The sequence below is a fragment of the Ambystoma mexicanum genome, chromosome 11 (genome assembly GCF_040938575.1).
Source record: "Ambystoma mexicanum isolate Mex_15411 chromosome 11, UKY_AmexF1_1, whole genome shotgun sequence".
In the NCBI taxonomy this organism is placed as follows: Eukaryota; Metazoa; Chordata; class Amphibia; order Caudata; family Ambystomatidae; genus Ambystoma; species Ambystoma mexicanum.
Genome location: NC_090934.1, coordinates 765210895 through 765232212, shown reverse-complemented (window position 1 = coordinate 765232212; position 21318 = coordinate 765210895).

The window sequence follows — 21318 nt, the reverse complement described above, 5'->3', positions numbered from 1 at the left end:
TCCTCTTCCGAGGAGTGCCAGGCACCTGTAGCGGCGAGGGTCCTGGGTGTGATCAGATCGTACCTTCATCTACATTTTATTAGGAGCGTAAAACCAAATAATTGCATATTCATCTGTGATTGATAATTGGCATTATATAGCTTGCACTTTCTATTTCCACATTATTGTAAATTGCTGCTTAGTTCTCATTAGACACAAGCATCATATATTCTGTGTGATTGGCTTTTTCCAGACTGAGTTCATCGTGCGTCTTAAACCTTATTTGTGTGGGAAGGTAATTAGGAGTGATTTACTTTGCGCAAAGGGCTGGATCCCAGGGGGGTGTGGGTACTGTTTATCACTACAAAAACACCATGTGTCAGTATGAGCAATCTACAGAAGACTTTGTTGTACTAAAATCACAACTAAACAATGAGCAGCGTAGCATTTCCCAAGAAGTAACAAAACAAATTGAACATGGTGTGCAACATGAAAGTAAAAATGGTACCTGCCAAGACTACAAACCAATACTTCTATACGTGAGTGGTCAAGCTGGTTCAGGCAAAATTTTCTTAATCGAAATCATCAGCAAGTTCCTCCAACAATTGAAAAACAACAAACTGTCAGCTGTTGTAACTGACCCCACATGTTTAGCTGCCTACAACATAGGTGGTGTCACTTTACACCGATTACTACTCCTTCCAGTAGAACATCACAACAAATTAGACTATTACAAACTTTCTCCAGAAGCTGCAATGGAACAACGCAGAGTTTTTAACAAATGAAAATGCTGCTAATAGATGAGGTAAGCATGGATTCCAATCTAATGTTAGCCTTCATTCACTTCAGATTACAAGAGGTACTGAAAACAGGCTATGAATAACTCTTTGGAGGAAAACACATTATAGTTTTCGAAGATCTTCAATTAACACCAGTTAAAGGTGAACCTATTTTTAGAACCTTAGGGCACAAACGGTGCTGTAAAACTCCTGGCAGCATAGAAAATGTCAACCTTTGGCAACATTTCCAATAAATACAGAGAATTATCTGAAAATATGTGTCAGTCTGCAGACCTCACATACACAAACATTTTAAAAAGTATTAGAGTTGGTGTACTATCTCAAGAAGCACAATCTATATTAAAAACCAGGCACATCCATGCACTCTACGGCCATAACTTGTGTGCTACTAATGTCAGGGAACAATTAGCACACAAAAATGTCAATTGTATGTCCTTGATGCCAACTCTTGCAAGCTGTTCAAAATTTGATGAAACAATGTTAAAAAATGAAATGCAACCAATAGTTCAAATTTGCTCAACGGACAAACTGGACGTACATGTTATGACATGAACCATGTGGCAACAAGCCATAACAAGGCTAAATACCTTGGAAAGCTCTATCTCTAAGACAGCTGGTTTGGAGAAAATATTAAAATTATCTTTAAACTGTAGACTAATGCTTAAACGTAACCTTGACGTGGACCAAGGACTAGTTAATGGAGCACTTGGTACAGTTGTTGGCTTTCAAACATACCCACATGACAACAACATTCAGTATGTCAATATTCTCTTTGACAAACTATCTGAAGTGAAAAGGTTAGGATGCTCAACTGCCTGCTTTCTTCTTTTCAAAGACATGTATGTACACAGAGAACAATTTTCTCTAACTCTAGCATATGCAGTCACCATTCACAAATCACAAGGTCTTACCCAACATAAAGCATTGATAGATATTGGTAGCACAGTCTTTAAAGAAGGCATGAGCTATGAAGCACTATCACACTTACGTACACTTGACAGACTATTTTTAATCCACTTTGATGCAAGTAAAGTAATTGCTGATATTCCTTGCATTCTAAAATACAATAGACTGCGTTCACTCTACACCCCATCTAAAAACCTATCCTGTTCCACAAAAAGCAAAACGTTGCAAAAGAAAACTACTTCAGACTCAAACTACATAGGATCTCACAGCAATTCCTCCAAAGAAAGTAAAATAATCTAATACTTAATCAATGACCACAACCAAAGAAAAATCTACTGCTCAAACTAACTCAACTACCTCTTCAAAGAAACAACGCACACTCCGAACAAATGACTTGGACACAGAACTGTCAGGTCCATTCAAATTTTCAAATACAACTGGTGTAAATTGCTACGTAAATGTAGCAATAAATATTCTATTCCAATTGCCACCAATTATTGACAACATTTACTTACACGGGACAGACCAATTGTGTTTGCAAATGTTAGTCCTTCACAGAAATGCAACCAACAATCCTGACAACACTTACAGTGTTTCTGGAATAAGGCAGGAATTGGACTACTGTGCTGGAATGGTCAAATTCACTATAAACACAAAAGAAAATCTAATAGAATTTCTAATGTACTTACTACAAGTACTAGAAAACAAAAACATAAATATAAATGAAATCTTCCAGATTTCATACATGTGGAAACATACATGCACTCTTTGCAGCCATGTAGCACAAGAAGAAGTTCCTAATGAACACTTTGTATATGTATCCATACCTAACTGTGAATCCATTCCATTTAAGCAACTTGTACACAATGCAAACCATAGCAGATTATGCGCTACCTGCAATTCCGATAATCGCTCCACCTTACAAATACATACACATAGTAAATGCGTAATAGTAATGCTTTTACGTTACAATGCAGATAGTACCAAAAACAAATGCAAGCTGACTGGATTCACACATGGTCAAGTATCACTTGGTAAGAAAACCTTCACAACAATAGGTATAATATACCACGCAGGAGCCACAACTAATGCAGGTCACTACACTGCATATATAAAAAAGAATTGTGGATGGTTCGAATGCAATGATACTACCCTTACTCTAAGACAGAGATTACCAGCAAATCTTGTAAACGCTTACTTAATATTCTTAAAACCAACATTTTATAACTAATCTGTCTGTGAACATAAACAAAACTTTAACTTCAAAACTATGAACAGTTAGAATATGTCAACAGGTATCTAACTGCCCCAAGATTCTGCAACAAGCAAACAGATAAATGAATACCACTAAAATGAAACAAGAAATAAACAGTTAGAATATGCCAATCTAGCTGCCCCAAAAATCTACAACAAGCCAACAGATAGATGAATACAACTAAAATGGAACAAGAAATAAATAATTAGAATACACCAACTGCTATCTAATTGCAACAATACTGCAACCACTTCCAAATCAAAAACGGTACACCTATTCAATTCCTCCTACTGGAATCAATGAAAGGACTATATTGTACCACAACATAAAAAGATTTTTTTTTTAATCCAGCATGGATTTTTTTTCCCACAGACTCAATGATTTAAACTGAGCAAATTGCACAGTACACTGGTTTGCACTATAGTACTTCTAAAGTACTAACTCTGAGGGTCGACAAAATACAGAACTGTCTACTATGCAATGCAATAACTCATTATAAACTACCTTCACTAACCTTTGATATGTTCTTTTATCACAGAGCTTGAAAAAGAATGTCTGCTACAATTGCCCATATCATGAAAAAACTGCATACCACCAAAAAGTCAAACAGTAAGTATATAATGATTGGACTTACAAACACCACAGCATAACACACCCATTCAAGCAAATACCTAACCACAGACCGCAATCCAAAATGTTTGCTTCGATGGGTATCTTATGCTGCAGTGCTTGTTGCCAAACCCTACAAACTTGACTGCATGGCCTACAAACAGCCTCAAAAAAGCTATCAGTAAGTATATAATGATTGGACTCTCAAACACTGCAACATAACACAACCATGCAAAAGAACACCTCACCAATAAATACAACCCAAAATGCCTACAATCTTCAATACCAACATTCTGAACACAATCCAACAAGAAAACTAACACACATCATCTCACTACCCTATACACACTATTACACTACTGCCAATCAGTACTCACATTTTTTAAAACATATCCCCTAAGCAGCCCAAATACCACAGTCAAACAATTTGGCAACATTGGTGTATTATGCTGCGGTGGTTGTGGCCCGGGCCTAGAGTCTTGGGTGCATGGCCGAAGGCATAATCCATTCTGGATTTAAAAAAAAAAAACATTCTATGTTGTGGTACAATATATTTCTTTCATTGATAAGCCTTCGGCCATGCACTCAAGACTCTAGGCCCTGGCCACAACCACTGCAGCATAATAAACTCATAGATACAAACACCTACCGAATGACCACAACCCTAAAACATAACATATCCACCTCAAATCCTATCCACTTCAATTAACATTCTAAAATAATAATTACAACCAACGCACAAACTGTTCAATACATACCCCCTTCACCCAATGCTCTACTAACGACCCAAAACCAACATCATAGTAAAGTAAAATAGCCAGTAGTGCGCACAGTGTTTAGTGTGTCCGCGGACAACCGCAGTGACCGTGGACACCGCAAACACATCACAGCCTTCTCCCACCTAAACAAATCCATCATTTGACCCATCTCTTACTCCCCCACCCTCTCCAAGCACTCCTACACACAAACCCACTCTGCACAATTGGATTTATACTCAGTTCCATGCCACAGATCCAATATGGCGGGCGCATCGAAACAATGTGACGCACCTCATGCTTCACCCCAGCCAATCAGCGAACACGTTGCATGTCCATGTACATGACACAAGCCGATTAACCAATCAGTGTCCTGTCCGCGGAGCGAACAGGGAAGTGTGTCCGCGGAGTGGACATAGATATCCCTATTTTTTTGAGACCCACTTTTTGGTCACCAAATTTACAAAAGCACGCTTTCGGGACCAAGCCGCCACTCCCAACAGTAGCAAAGAACTGGCACACCATGATTCTATCTTGGTGCTAGAAGAAGGCATTTCCTCTACCTCATCTTCTTGGTCCTCTTCAATGTCTTTGAAAGTACTGTGCTTTTTTTGTTGTGAAGATCCTCCAGCTGGTGGTGGTGGTGGCTCTTGGGGAGGAGGGATGGCAATAACTGATGCCATTTTTAAGATAAATAGCAGTTTTGATAGAAATTCTTCCTAGTATGTACTGTGTACTAGATTGGTAATGGACAATGAGTACGAAAAGATGTAAGAGGTGTGCAAGGGAGATTTTGAAGTTGAAAGTTCCTAGATCAGTAGAAAATGCAGTTCCAAACTGTAAACGAAGGACAGATCTTATTGTGAAGTGCGGATGGGTTCTCGGACACGTCATCATGCCGTGCGCCAGTGTATGGTCATGTGGCACTGTCCAGAAGGTCCGCAATGAAGTCAGATGTTCGTAGACGTCTACGGATGCAAAACTAGTTGAAATAGTTGCAAAAAGTGTATAGAAGTGTTAAAAATGATTCTAGAAGGTGGGAAATGGTAGAGTTTTAAGGTGGCACTTTGTAGATTAGACACAAACATTGTTATATTTGGTAAGTATGATATTAGTAAGTTGTAGGAAAATAGCATGCACTAGTAAAAACCCATGAATTTCACTGAAAAACGTTGTTAAAAGGACGTTATGGTTAGGTTGCACTAATAAAAACCTATGAAATTCAATGAAAAATCTTTGTTAAAGGGACGTTGTGGTTAAGTTGCACTAATAAAACCTATGAAACTCAGCAAAAAAACCTTGTTTAAGGACGTTATGGTTACAAGTAAAATCGAAAAAACACTGAAATTCACCAGTTATGGTAAACTAAGCAAACATAACTCGTGCCACCACCGTGCACTGCTAAACACCAAATATGTCATCACAAATATTATTGATGACATCACTGGTGACATCACATGTGCATTTACTTTTCATACAAGGGGTTGTGAACGTAATGTTGTCAAAGTATCAGGGATTATCGGGAGATGTGTAATAAACGACATACTTCATTATGCAATGTAGTGTTCTAAAGAACATTCCATTGCAGTGTTCTTTCGAGTGCAGGTACCTACTCATACAGAAATGTAGGTATTGGCTGCAGCATACACCACAGAGGTGCTATATTTGTAATTTTCCAAAGTTATATAAAAAAAGGTGAATGCTTCTGTATCAGACTTTTCTGTACTGTGAAACATGTACTAAGTAGCTAATAATGCATCACTTAATTCATATTTCTACTAATACACACAAAACATAAATAGACTGCAATGCATACAAATATGGGGCTTATATATTGAGAGTAAGTAAGCAAACAAGAGGCAGTATCATTAGCAAATGTGTATAACCTACATGATTGTATTCACGCACAAACATGATTGCTGTGTTTCAGGCCTGCTTCTTCCCCTATATATGTACATCATAAGATGCGATTACATTCTAAGGAAAGTAGTGTAAGAACATGTGAGAATAGCAATATTCTAAGTAATACCTTTTGAAAGTTAAGTCTCTGACTGTCAGTAAATAAAACCACCTGCCCTAGATATGGCAGTGAACAAAAAAGAACAGGCTAGACATGTGATGTCATCAGTGATGTCATCAATGATATTTGTGATGTCATTGTTGATGTCCTGGGTGTAAGTCTTAGCAGTGTGCGGTGATGGCGCGAGTTATGGTTGCTTAGCTTACCATAACTGGTGAATTTCAGGGCTTTTCGATTTTACTTGCAACCATAACTTCCTTTTAACAATGTTTTTTTTGGTGAATATCATTGGTTTTTATTAGTGCAACTTAACCATAAAGTCCCTTTAATAATGTTTTTTCATTGAAAAAAAAGAATATATATATATACATATATATATATATATATATATATATATATATATATTAGGGCTGTACTGAATAGCATATTTAGTATTCAGCCGAATATGAAGCCGAATAGTTGCTTTATTTAATAAATCATGTTCCAAACTTCAAAAAACACACTTATTAGAAAAACAAAGCACCATTCTATACTTTGAATTTTTCTTCTTAGTAATTGATGTAGCATCTTTATTTAAAGTATAAAAGCCAGAAATAGAGCAGATTTAACCGAAATGAAGGGGCCAAATGTACAGAAGATTGTTGCATATTCAGTGCAAGTTAAAGTAGGAGGCATCACAAATGCAAAAGGACTGCCTTTGTGAATTAGATACATTGCATTCTCTATCCAGTTGCAAAGTCGATGCGGTCGAGTTTTGAAACTTCTTTGCAGCTCACATAGAAATGTATAAAATGGTTCATGCAGGACACAAGTCAAGAGGAAACCCCACCCAAACAAATGCTGCTCACTTTTCCCGTATCCTAGCCACTCCTTCTCGTCAATACACAAACATATGCAACTTCATTTCTGATACAATATCAGATAATGTTAAACTCAGGACTCAAGTCCTTAAAAAAAGAAAAGGGGGGACTATGACGTACACAATGGGGAGTGACATGACAGGAACCGAAAGTATCCATGCACGTTTCTTTCAGTTTGCTTTTCCAACTGAAAAAAGTGCACATTGCATATAAACATTCGCCAAAAGAAAAGATTTTCCTGTATTGTTGCAGGCTAAGTATAAAAGATGAGCACCTTTTATGTCTAGGAATCTGTAACAAAACATGCCCTAAAGAGCAGATTACAATATAAGCTATTTTCCAGCTGTGTGATAGCAATTTGTTTGGTCTAATTCTATTCAGTTTTGCAAACTGAAGTCTATATTTGCCTTTCTGAGTTCATGTTGCATTGTATTCAAATGAGAATGTCAAATTATTCGGCAAGAGCCGAATAGCAAGAAACTATTCGGCTGGAGCCAAATAGCTTTTTTTCAGCCGGAATTCGGCCGAATACTTACTCGAAGCTGATGTTCGGTACACCCCTAATATATAGATATATACACAACACCAAGAAAGTTATGGTGGGTAGACAATTTCCTGGAGAAAAAGGTTTGCATTTGATTTAATGTGCATACCCACAATACCTTGCTGCTGTGGCTCAGAACTGGAGGTGAACTTCCAGCGATGGCTACTAGTGGAATGTGTGACTTGGGTCAAATGAACTTTCCTACTTTCACATTTTAGGTGAAAAGGTTTTTTTCAAACCTTTTTAAACCCACCATAACTTTCTTGGTGTTGTGAACACATGGCCACCTGCTCCAACTGTGGAATTGGATAAAATGAGGAGCCTGGATTGTTATCATTAGAAGAATCATAAGACCCAATGATAGAGAATCATAAGACCCATTGTTAGAGAATCATTAGAATCACCATTACCCAATCATTACACTTTGCAATGGAATCATTCCATTATTGCATTCTGTTTAGTTCTGATTAGTACATTGCTGAGGTAGACACTATCCACATTATTAGACTGCCACTTTTGCCATTTGCAATAGAATGACACTTGCACATATTTGAAGTGCCATGATTGTGCTTTAGAGACACGGTATATTTGCAGCATGACAGAGAATGATTTGCTATGCATTTATGTTTGCATTCGAAAATAGCGCTTAGGCTGAGTGAAATGTATTATTTGCAGGAGAGCAGAATGAATTAGGCCTAGAATGACACACACAGGCATATTTGAAATGCACGTAGAGCCATTTAGAATGACACACATGTATGCTTTGTAGAGACAAATTTAGAGATATGTTTGGTATGTATGTATGTATGTTGAGTCACTTAGAATGAGTTTGCATTCTAGTGCTTGGATTTGTGTAAACGCTAGGAAGCATTTAGCACAAGGCATTTGAAAGCCATTTTCTAAAGACAGAAGTTGGTTATGCACTGGGCTCAGCGCGAAAATGTTATGGTTAACATAGTGTACCAGGAATTTGGAAACATTTGCCTGGCAGACAGATAAAAATGAACCCTTGTCCGAGAAGGAAGCTTATCAGCTTGGGCTCTGTGCTTCGCGGAGACAACAAGAGGGTGGGGGCTGCTCCATGAGCACGATGGAGAGATGGGAGAAGGTGCTTTTGCATGAGAGAGAGACTGGACAGAGAGAGCATTTCGTGAAGCCTACAGTGCAGGAGAGGAGAAATAGATGGAATTAGATGGTATTTTGCACCAGACACAGAATGGCCATGAAAGAAGATATGAGGTCCAAATGTCACGCCGACGGCACACGCAGTGACAGGACACGAGGCAGGAACATGCAAACACAGTCTGGCAGGCATTTTGCTATATGCTGACACAGAAGGAGACATTCTTAGTTTAGGGAATGTATGAAACCATGGAGAGATATGTGCGTCATTGGAGACTATAACCAGAAGGGCTGGAGAGGAAGGAGGGAGCTAGTTCGAAGGAGTTTGGGAGAGTTGCAGAGAGTTGGCTGGAGATGGTGCAAGACGAGATGAGAGAGAGAGAGGTGTCTTGATGCAGCAGAATCTTTTGGCTCTGATGAGATCGAGAGCTTGGCAGTTGGCAGTTACCAGATCTTGAGAGGCAGACACTGACTGACCTGGCAAAGACAGAGCTGGAAACACATGCAGAATGTGAAGTATGGTTTTGGACTAGGCTGACCGATTGATCAGAACAGACACTCACATAAGGGGACAAGGGGAAACCAGACAGGGATGGTTTAGCGTGTGAAGATGGTGTGGATTTGGGTGGATTTGCCCATGGAGGAGATGGATGCTGGCGCTTGCATTAGACTGCATTAGAACCACACACTTGCAGCACAGGCTTGCATTAGAAACCTGAAAGGCTTATAGTCATTACATGGTAGCTTTGCACCAGAAGTATAAAAGGTGCAAATTAGACATAGCATTAGAACTGCCTGCATTGTTATGCATTATGCTTAGCTGTCATGATGCCTACCCCCGGAGCACCAGGCCAGGCCCAGCACCCCCGGAAGCAGGCATCATGCCCTTGGGTAAAAGCCCAGCGGCCCCTTATAGGGGCTCTTTGGACTCAGTCCTGGCGCCTTTGGCGCCAGGCTCATGTTGGACATCAGTCCTGGCGCCATAGGCGCCAGGCTCGCAAAGGGAGGTGTTTTGTGCACTTACCTGATGCAGACCATGCTGCACGCTTCAGGCCTCCCTGAGACCTGAAAGGGACTATTTTTTCATAGGGACTATTTTTTCACTCGGGCGTGGCCAGGGAAGGATACATACCTAGTTGGGGAAGGATACATACCTGGGACTTCTTTGGAGGCTATTTAAGCCACACCCAGACAGCAGCTCATGCTTCGGGTTGTTCTGCTTCCTGCAGCTTAACGCTCACCGTGTCTGCTCCTGTTCCTGGACTCCAGCCACGCCCGCCTCGCACCTGGAAGACCTGCAAGGAAGGAAGAGAAGAGAAAGGTGAAAACCAAGGACTATTTCAAACTTCTTACCTGCATCCGGAATCTTCTCGCCAGCATCCCTGAAGAAAGACTTCCATTTAAAAGCATTGCGTTGCTCGCTGCAGCGCCACGCTTCACTCACCTGTCCTCGAGACATCTCCCGGCTCCATCGCGGCTGTCAGCATCGGACGCCACATCTCTGCACCTAGGGGAGAGAGGAAGAAACAAAAGGTGAGCAGAAGGAACACAGAAGGAAAGCCTGATTAACAGCCATAATACTTACCGGCTTTTCTTCCACATTTCGGGTCGGCGCCGCCCCGTTGGCAGGTACCGTACCCCGGCCCCTATGGGGAAAGGACAAGAGACATTTCTGGGGAATGATAAGGACATTTAGAGGGATCGCACTCATCACTACTCACCTCGGCAGTTTAACCCCTCGACGCATCGCCTTCATTCTGCACCTGAAATAAAGGACAGATCACAGGTTAGAAAGACAACATAAAGGGGGCCTCACTTGAACTTTGAACTTTCATACTTATGGCGCATCGCTCAGGAAAATCAAGTGGATTTTGCCAGCGCCATTCTGAAAACCAGTGAAGTAACTGGACGAACGCGCGCCCCTGCACCAGAAGCAGGATGGAGAGTTCATCCTTCCAAACCATAAGGTGAGCTTAAACCGGGGTTTGGAGGAAGTTAGAGAGGAACGAAGGGGGAGAGGGGGGAGCTAGCACACTATTCTGCAGACTGTTAATCCCCTTTCTCATCTGCAGAAGGATATTCCTACGGGCCAGGCAAGCACGATTTGGAGGTCCTGTCCAATCGGTGTTCCGGGTCCTGCGCATCACGCTAGAAGAGGCCACAGCAATCCAGACTAGACCAGCGCCCCCGTGGGAACCAGGTGAGCGTTACATTAGCTGTGTGATCATAAATAAATGTATCCCATTGTTATAAATTGAATCGATTCTTTGTGTTTTCTTTGTGTGGTGTTTTATTTTATTTGTTATTGTGTTATCAGTAGTAATCTAGGAGTAACACAGTGCACATAAGGCCTGAGATACGAATGCAGCAAGGGGGGGTATAGTGATCCATAACCCCCTAGTAGGTTGTCAAAGATTGTCTGAGACCGGAGCGTGTTTGCCCAGGGGGGGGGGGGCAACACGATGGTTAGAGGTTTTGTTTTTTCAGACTGACACAACCACAAAGCTGTAAGGACTATGCTGCACTGATGATACCTAATAAGGGTGAACCAGGTATATAGCTGTCCTGACAGACTTGCAACATGTCTGTCTTGGGTTGATAAAACTATGTATAAAATAGCACTGCCCTCATAGACAAAGACAATTTACTGGAGAAAAAGGTTTGCATTTGAGTTAATTTGCATGCCCACAATGCCTTGCTGTTGTGGCTCAGAACTGGAGGTGAACTTCCAGCGATGTCTGCTAGGTAGTGTTGTGGAATGTGTGACTTGGCTCAAATGAACTTTTCTATATATATATATATATATTAAATGAAAAAAACTTTGTTAAAGGGATGTTATGGTTCAGTTGCACCAATAAAAAACCTATGAAATTCACTGAAAATATTTTGTTAAAGGGACGTTATAGTTAAGTTACACTAATAACTAGAAAAACGTGTATAGACTCCATCTACTTTATATTTCTCAGTAAAGTACATAGACTCAATAAGATTTTCCAACACTTTTTGTGTGTTATGCTAATGGAAATATTGCGGCGTTCATCCACCGTTCCAGGGACTGGAACAGTGGATACCGGCCCAGCAGCCCAAGTTATCAGCCCAAGCGAAGTGAGGGTGGATAACGAGGTCTCTGGACCATTAATCTGCCATTCCAACCCCTGAAATGGGGTATGAATGCCATTAGCACCCTAGGTACACAAAGCGAGAACCTGGGGTGCTAAAAAAGAGGATTTTTCTTCCTACACTGGGACGCCGCGTAAAGGGAAGGCAAGGGTTCCATACAGGGCCACTCTTCGCTTCCATGGCAGCCTGCAGAAGGCAAAAAGAGAACCCTATGACCATATTACCACAAGCACATGTTTCTTCCCTTTCAGATCTATCCTAATTCCGAATAACTTTACCACAAAGCCAGCCCCAGGTGGACATGGGAACTTTAATCCTATGTTTTGTCCCTTGTGGTCATGGCCAGTAGCCAGATTGTCCGGATCATGACCTTATTCCATGACCTGGACAATCTGGCCACTGCCCATGGCCACAGGCTACCCCTCAGTCACTAAAGGTATAACGCTATTTTTTGTAGGTACATTATGACACTTGTCAAATAATAAAACACTGGCATGGCACATTTGCAAAACCATGCTTGTAGGTCATTGCCAATGTCCTTACGCAAGTTTGCTGGCAATCCACCCATGTTTTATTTTTTCAAAAGTGTCAAATGTATGCACATACAATCGTCATATAACCTAGCCCCCACTTGACAAAATCCATTCAGACCTTATGAAAACATCTATATTTAGATCTATAATCTTTTTGCAAACCTTTGTCAAATGGCACCACATTTATAAGCCTTAACAATATTTTGGGACCCCCCCTCTAATTTTGCTACCTCTTGACAGAATCCCACCAAACTTCGCAGAAACATGTATATCTAGATCTATTATCAGTTTGCCAAATGAAGTGTAGATTCATCAAATGGCACCTCATTTATAAGCCTTTACATTATTTTGGGACCCCCCCCTCTAATTTTGCCCCCTCATGACAGAATCCCACCAAACATTGCATACTCACTTGGAATCAGGTCAGGAATAAACATGCACAATTTCATGCAGTTCCATTAAGTGGTGCCAAAGTTATAAGCCATCCAAGAACTGCATTTCACCAACCCTGTAATGCTGAAGTGTCCGTGAACTTTCTCAGGACTGTTCGCGAACATCCAAACTGTTCACAGACTTTCGCAGCAAAAAACACCAACTTTTTTGCTTCTTGCAGCCATATCCCATCCCATCCTCATCATCCCTCACCTCCCCAGAGATTATTTGATATATTTGACAGGTGCAATGTTGTGTTTTTAATATGTTTTTACCGCGATGTCCGCGGACACCGGCAGCGGATCCAAGATGGCAGGCATTTCCAAAAATGTGACACACTTCACCATCCAATCAGTGAACACGTCGCATGTCCGCGGACATGACGCAAGCCGATTAACCAATCGGTGTCCTGTCCGCGGAACGAACAGGGAAGTGTGTCCGCGGACCGGACATAGATATCACAAATATTTTGTGACCTACTTTTTGGTCGTTTAAAAAAAGAATACTGGACAGATTTTCACCAAATCTACGAAAGCACGCTTTTGGGACCAAGCTGCTGCTCCTGCTGCAAATTTGGTGAAAATCCATCCAGCGGTCTGGGCTGTAGGCGTGAGCAAAGTTTTTTTCCCCATTCAGTCTATGGAAAAAAAGAAATTTAGGGACCCCTCTATAACTTTGCCCCCCCTGGACCAAACCTCACCAAACTTTGCAACCATTACTCACGCAACAACCGTGCACTGCTAAGAATAACACCCATGACATCAAAGATAACATCACAAATTGACATCAAAGATGACATCACATGTCTAGCCCCTTCTTTTTTGTTCACTGACATATCTAGGCCAGGTTGGTTTATTCACTGACAGCCAGAAACTTAAAATTCGAAAGGTATTACATTTGTAGACGTTGCCATTCTCACATGTTCTTACAGTACTTTCCTTAGAGTTCATTTGCATCTTATGATGCACATACATACGGGAAGAAGCTGGTCTCAAACACAGCAATCATTTCTATGGTTATACACAGTTGCTAATGATACTTCCTCTTGTTTGCTTACTTTACTCTCCCTGTATAAGCCCCATATTTGTATGCATTGTGGTCTCTTAATATTTTTCTGTGTAGTACTACAAGTATGTAGTAAGTGATGCATTATTACCTACTTACTATATGTTTCACAGCGTGGAAAAGTCTGATACAGAAGCATTCACCGTTTTACTATCCAACATTGGAAAATTACAAATATTATACCTCTATGGTGTATGCTGCAGCCTATGTTTCTGTATGATTAGGCTCCTGTACTAGAAAGAACATTGTAATGGAATGTTCTTTGGAGCAGTACATTGTGTAATGAAGTATGTAGTTCATCACACATCTCCTGATCACCCCTGAAACATTTTTGCCAACATTACATTCACAACCCTTTGTAGGAACCTCCTATGAAAAATAAATGCACATGTGATGTCATCAATGATATTTGTGATGTCATCGTTGATGTCATGGGTGTTATTCTTAGAAGTGCACGGTGGTGGCATGAGTTATTGTTGCTTAGCTTACCATAACTGCCGAATTTCATTTTTTTTTCCTTATAACCATAACGTCCATTTAACAAAGGTTTGTCACTGAATTTCATAGGTTTTTAGTAGCGCAACCTAACCATAACATCTCTTAAACAATTTTTTTCACTTAATATAGATATCATGAATTTGATATGTTCTTACTAGGATACCCTTAGTTTATATAGATATACCATACAACATACTGAACGACCTGTCCCATGCTAGTGGCTGCTATGTCCGCGGAGCATGCAAATGTCCGCGGATGGACTAGGTCAACATCAACACTGTCCAAAAGCTCAGGGGGTATCCTACATTGTTATATCATACAACAAACGCACTGAACATGTCCAAAGAGCAGCATATAAATACATTACGTTAAAAATAAATAAGATGTACAAACTTTATATGTAAGACACCAACAGTCCAATTACATAGCATATGAAACATAATGGAACATACAAAAAAACATATGCCTCCAGCAGAATTACCTCACTGTTACTTTATACAGAAACTGCACAGAAAATATCAACAGCACACCTACAAAGCAGTAACAAGAAAACTGAAAAACAAACTTGTAAGTACAATACATTAATTCCTATACTAATAAACTTTCTTTAGTAGGATACACTACAAAATAAGTTATCTTTTTTTTTTACACAGAAATGTCTAGCACTCAGGCGTGGCTTGAAGAAAGTTTTCCCCGAGATGAAATGAGTGAAAACAGTGATACTAATGGTAGCACTGCAGTTTTCAAAGTAAGCCAAGTAATACAAATTATTTTATATGTCTTTTCTTCAACAGAACATTCAGAAAATAAGAATAAAACTCAAACATTAGATCATGTACTAATGAAACAACAAACGGACACTGTGGAAAATCATCTACAGCATTTAGAACCAAAAATTGATCAATTAATGGCCAATTTCATTATTATCGAAGAACTTTGTAGAAAACCATATTATGGAAAAAATCAATATCACTGTCCCATGTGCACCTGTACCCCTTCTCCATGTCCCAGTCAACCATCCCCAAAAAATCCCCATCACCAAAAACGCTATAATGAGACCTCAATCCTTTCCTCCCCTACCATCCAACATGTAGAAAACCCTAATTCCCCAGTATGTCTCCATTTCTGCTTCCCCCTCTCTTTCATCATTTCTATATTTTTGTACATTAATAAAGTATTATGTATACTGTTCCTATATGTGTCTGTGTTGTTTTTTTTTTTAAAAGGCTGTTTGCCCGGATGGCGCAACTCTTCGGGATGTCTGCAATTAACCAAAATGGGGGTGTCCTAAGGACGCTATACTTGTTCGTACTGTCTGCAACCAAAATGGGGGTGTCCATAGGACACATACACCGTCCGCATGTCTGCAAAGTTGTGATGCATCTTTAATTAGTTCGGGGAGCCGAACCCTGTCTGGCGGATACTTGTGCGCATGCGCATCCCACCCTCGGGGTCCTACGAACAACGCGCCTGTCTGTAACTGTCCACAGCACGTGCGTCACACTTTTAATTAGTTCGGGGACCCAAACCCTGTCCGTAGAACACCCGTGCACATGCGTACAACCAATCCCGCGCATTATGTGTCCTACGGATAGCCGTCCCATTCACAAACGTGTCCCCAACATCATCCTGTGACCGCACCCACGCTAAGCACAGGCTTTTGTCCGCGGACCCAGTCTCGGACCCGGACACTAAAAATGTGCTTTTTTGAGCAATCCAAGTTATTGTACTGTGAAACCTCACCCTTGCACATGTCTCAGACCATGCCTCTAGCGATATGGATATTTTTGGGAACTTTTTTAGCCCTTTTTGCTGTTGGAATTGTCCGCAGACAGCATGGCTCTCCGCAAAGCGCTCCCCAGCACCCCTATAAATGGCCACACCCCAGAGCTAGTTCTCATTCTGTTTTTGGAGTTCCAGGACAGACACTGCTCCACATTGCTGGATTGGATTGCTCTTGCTTGCTCTTTCCTGTCTGCAGACTGCTCACATCCTGGTGGTTCCTGACACCATTGAAGATGGCAACCATGGCTGCTGCTGCGGGTGCTAGTTCTGCCTCTTAAAACCACCCTACCCCCTCCACCACCAGCTCCCCAAGGGCCTGGAGAGGGGAACAGGCATGAAGAAGTAGAGAGTGATGAAGAGGATGACAAGATTGAGGTAGTGGAAGTCCCTAGTACTCACAGCCGCCGTGAATCTTGGGCGTCGAGGCTGTTTACCACAGTTGGAGGGGTAACCCAAAGCTCATGCACACAAGGTGCGCTGCACTGAGTGCCAGATGAAGCGCAGTCATGGCAAATCAGGTTTGTACAGCTACGGGACTATTTCCATGTGGCGACACCTAAGAGAATTCCACACAGCGGCAATTCGGAGGGTCGTCCCCTGCGATAAAAGTAGTAGGTTGAGTTCCTCTACAGCAAGCTCCGTTTCTGCTCCTGTCACCACAAGAAACACTCCTGTGGGGCATGGCATCCCTGAACCAGTCTCGCAGGCCATATGCGCCGCAGAAGACCCTTACCTTTCGAGGGTCACTGTATTGTGTATGTACTGCGACACAGTACTCTGCATGGGGGAGAAGCTTCGAAGTGCTTTCGAGGCTACGGTCTGGGAGCATGAGAAAGTCTGCCACCTACCTGATTAAGGCCCACCCAACATCTTCCTCTCTCCACCTCCCCTTTATTATCCCCATGGTTGGTGCTTCTTCCTTACCCTTCCTTCCCTTCCTTTCCTGTATGTCTTGTTAAAAAAAAAATACAAAACAACAAAAACAAAAAAAGTCTCTTTTCAGAGCCACCTTTCACAGTTTAAAAATGGAAGTACCAATAAAATGCTGCATGGCCCTGTGCATTTTTAGAAGTCTGCGGACATTGACATTTTTGGGGTATTGCAATCAAAACCATTGCATTTTTCTCCAGGAGGAAGTTGTGGCTCTAAAAAGAGCCTTTTGTGGTTTTTTTTGTGTTTCAAAAAGTTCAAGTGGTCAACACCTACTGGAAAAAGGATTGCTATACTTCCAAAAAGGGTCGGAATGCATTTTGTATATTTCACAGAAAAATCTGATTCCCAGCATGAGTAAAATGGACTCCATCTCTGCAAAAAATGTGTTTGCTACGAAACATAATATTTTCATTGTGAAAAGAGGACATACCAACATCTCTCAAAAAAGCACAAACAGCCTCGTTGACATTTTGCCTCGCTTTCTCCATTTGTGGACCAAATGAAGAAGAATGCAGCCACATTTGTCTCTGCACAATATGAGAAAAATTACTCTGGAGTTTGGAAACATGTCCATGACTTTCCGAAGTCCTTCTTTCATTGCAAATTGCAAGGTGAATCCAGAGACATTTCCTAAACTGTTCCCTCCACAATGAATAATAATAATATCTAGATGACAGTGTGTCATCAAAGTGGCACAAAGAGGAAGCAAATCTAACCACTTAATTCCACGCACTCCATGCCAGTGCACAATTAAATGAGGGAATCCAAGATGTGCAGCCACTCCACATCGATCTGCATGCACCTCCAAACAATTTATCCACCAGTCACAGACAATTCAGACAATCTGCCTTCTGAAAGACACAGCCATAGCTATCTGCTCTCCTCTCAGGAAACAGACTTTCTGCCAAAGTCTCTCCTTACACATCAGACCCAGTAAACCTTATTGACCAATCCCTTGGCCTGCCTCTCAGCCTCAAAATCCCCATATGACACCCGCGTGATCCGCAGACAATTTATGAAATCTGAAAGTGGGGAATGAAAATGTAATTAGTGTACTCCACTTCCCCTTTGATGGTGGCTCTGAAAAGAGCCTTTTTTTTAAAGTGCTTCTAAAAATCCATACTCTACTTTTTCCCATCTCCTATAGTCAAGTTCACTTACAAATTTGTCTGCTTTCCAAATTTTAATTTACTCATATTACTCATTGCAATGTCCAACCTCCAATTCTCTTATTTTCTTCTGTCGTTTCCACAACCACTTATCCCTTAACACACTATTATAAGTTCCCAGAATGCACACAAAACAGGAGACCAGCTTTTAAGCATTGCAAGTACAGAAAATGCATTTATTTAAACAGAATGCCTGACACTTGCCATACTTTCAAAACCAATTTAATACAAGTGTACATTCAGAACAGTGCTAATAGGAATGTGGATAACAAAGTCAAAGAACTGAAAGGTTTCCAGCACTCATGTAGGAAACTTCTGTACACAAAAATAATTAATGGAATTACACACACAAAGCATTCTCCCTTTCAATCTGTACATTTTTACAAGCTTTTTTCTCACCCTACTACAACTTTCACTATTCTATTACCACACTAAACAGTGCAACAGCAACACATACTTTCAAAAGTGCACCTCATAGGACACACCTATAAAAACTCCACTAACCCCCCTTAGCAATGAAGCTGATGCTCCAAAATCCCCTTTCATATACAAAGCTATGCAATCGAACACATACAGTAGTCCTTCCTTCCTACAATTTCTTTTGCAAATGTAACTAATCTATTCTTTAAGAGAAATTACTGTGACATTAACACACATATGTACTAACTTCCTTTCTTTCACAATCGCAGTGACGACCACACTCCTCTAAACCAGCAGCGTCTGAAGTACAAGACAGAACCCAGAAGAAACCTACTCTTTGCATCCAACAAAGTAAGTACAATACTGCCATAATGTTCTAACTGTTACTCAAACACTGTAGTATTCTAGTATTGTAGAACGAACAATTGTATCAACCCTACAGCATTAAATTCAGTATTAATGATTGCGCCTCTACAGGTGCACACTTTGTATTGTTATCTCAACACCAGTATATTAACACACAAATACGAGAATACCCTTCCCAACCTGAAGTACCAGCCCATTCAACAATCACACATCTCTACATACATGCCTGCCATCATAATCAGATACTCATGCACAATGCACACATACATTGCACAACATACCAACCTAGACTTTCTTTTTTTCTCCAACAGATACCAAAGAATGCCTACCATGAAGCAACTCCCTAGAAAGCAACGCAGAAATAGAGCAAAACAAAATAAAAGTGAACAAAACAGGCATCCGCCTCTAGCAGAATTGATACAAAAAATTCAAACAAAACAGCTAATACAGTCACTAAGCGAAACTAAAGTAGCTTGCAGTAAATAAACTTTGACTGAAATGTAAAACTAAACAGACAGTTTTTAAAAAGACTGCAGCTACCACTAGTGCTAACACTGCACCTACAAATCTTGATGTAGCCACAAATGAGCATAACAAAAACATTGTTTTACAAAAAATATTCCGCCACAGAGTCCTTCAGAACCTTATAAAAACAGGAGACAAATCATGCTCCACCCTTCAAACCTACCACAGAAAACTAATCCTGGAAGCTCTCATAGACAGTGCAATCCTTCTCAAAGGGAAATTATTAATATTAGTTTTAAACAGAATGAAACCACTAACAAAACAAACTACTAAACTACAACAAGGACTTCTCACCAAATGAATATCAACAAAGATAGCTTTGCAAACATCTGTGCAGGTGAGTGGAGTCACACCACCAGCACAGAACCATATTTCAATGAAGAAGCATACAACCAAACCCAATTGCCATACATAGCAGTGGACGAGGGTATGAAAAGGTTAATAATACCATCATGGAACAAGAAATGCTGCTCGCACAAATATCTCCAGCAAACCTAGCATGAACTCTCCATTCGACTGAACCAATACGTCCAGTCTACAAATGGCCGTGCACATCAATGTGTAACATAGGCAAAACATCTTTCACATCTTTACGCCGGTTTCTCAATCAATATGTGAAAGGCAAAGACAATTTGAAAATAAAACTATTACAAACTATGGACTCCTGTCCAGTGTGAAAATACACAGATCTACAAGGACATTCATTAGCCTGCATTTCTGGACCTATTTGCAAAAGCACCTTCCACCATATCAAAATGATAGGAACACATCATTCAACTGTAAGAAATCTTGTTCATAAACTGTACTATGCCAAAAGTCATGCTTTAGCACTGGCCAATTTAAATAACATTCTTCTACATGGTACAGCCAAAGAACTACTCAAAGAAATAGAGCACATCCAGAGAAAATATTTTGGAAGTGAAAGCCACTTACAAAATTCAATATCTTTAGAACAGCCCTAGCAACAATTTTACAGATGGCAACCTTCTACTACACACATACAAAAAAGAAATACTAAAGTTTAAAAGCACATCTGCTGAAGTACCAAACCATGTGTGAGTGTGTTGCCGCAGGACATATTACAAAAATAGCACAAAAACTAGACATAATGTACAAAATAGAAGACAATGAATATTCCAAGTGGTTCCAATTGGCTCTCTATCTTATAGCAGAAAACAAATATGAAATTACTTACACCTCAATACTTTGCAGATACTGCACTGCAAAACTTGACAACAACCAAATACCTTCACGTGCTATCACAAATAACTTGGAATTATTCCCACTACCAAAACCACTACAACAACTTAACTTGTATGAGAGCATTATAATTCAAACAGTGCACCCATTTCAAGCAATAATATGCATTCAACCAAAAACAGCAACTACCTCCCTCTGACTTACTAAAAGGCATTTGTGGCAAAGTAGTTTATTTGTCAAAGAAAATTTGCACACTCTGGGAGTGCAACGACCAATAGATCAATCTTTGATTATCCTAGTAAATGGCATACCTGCAAAAGACAAAACAAGTTAGAGATGCACGGCAATATCTAAAAGAAAACAATGAATACTACAAAGAAAAAGACATGGACGAAAACTTGAGGGAAACCACTGAAATAATT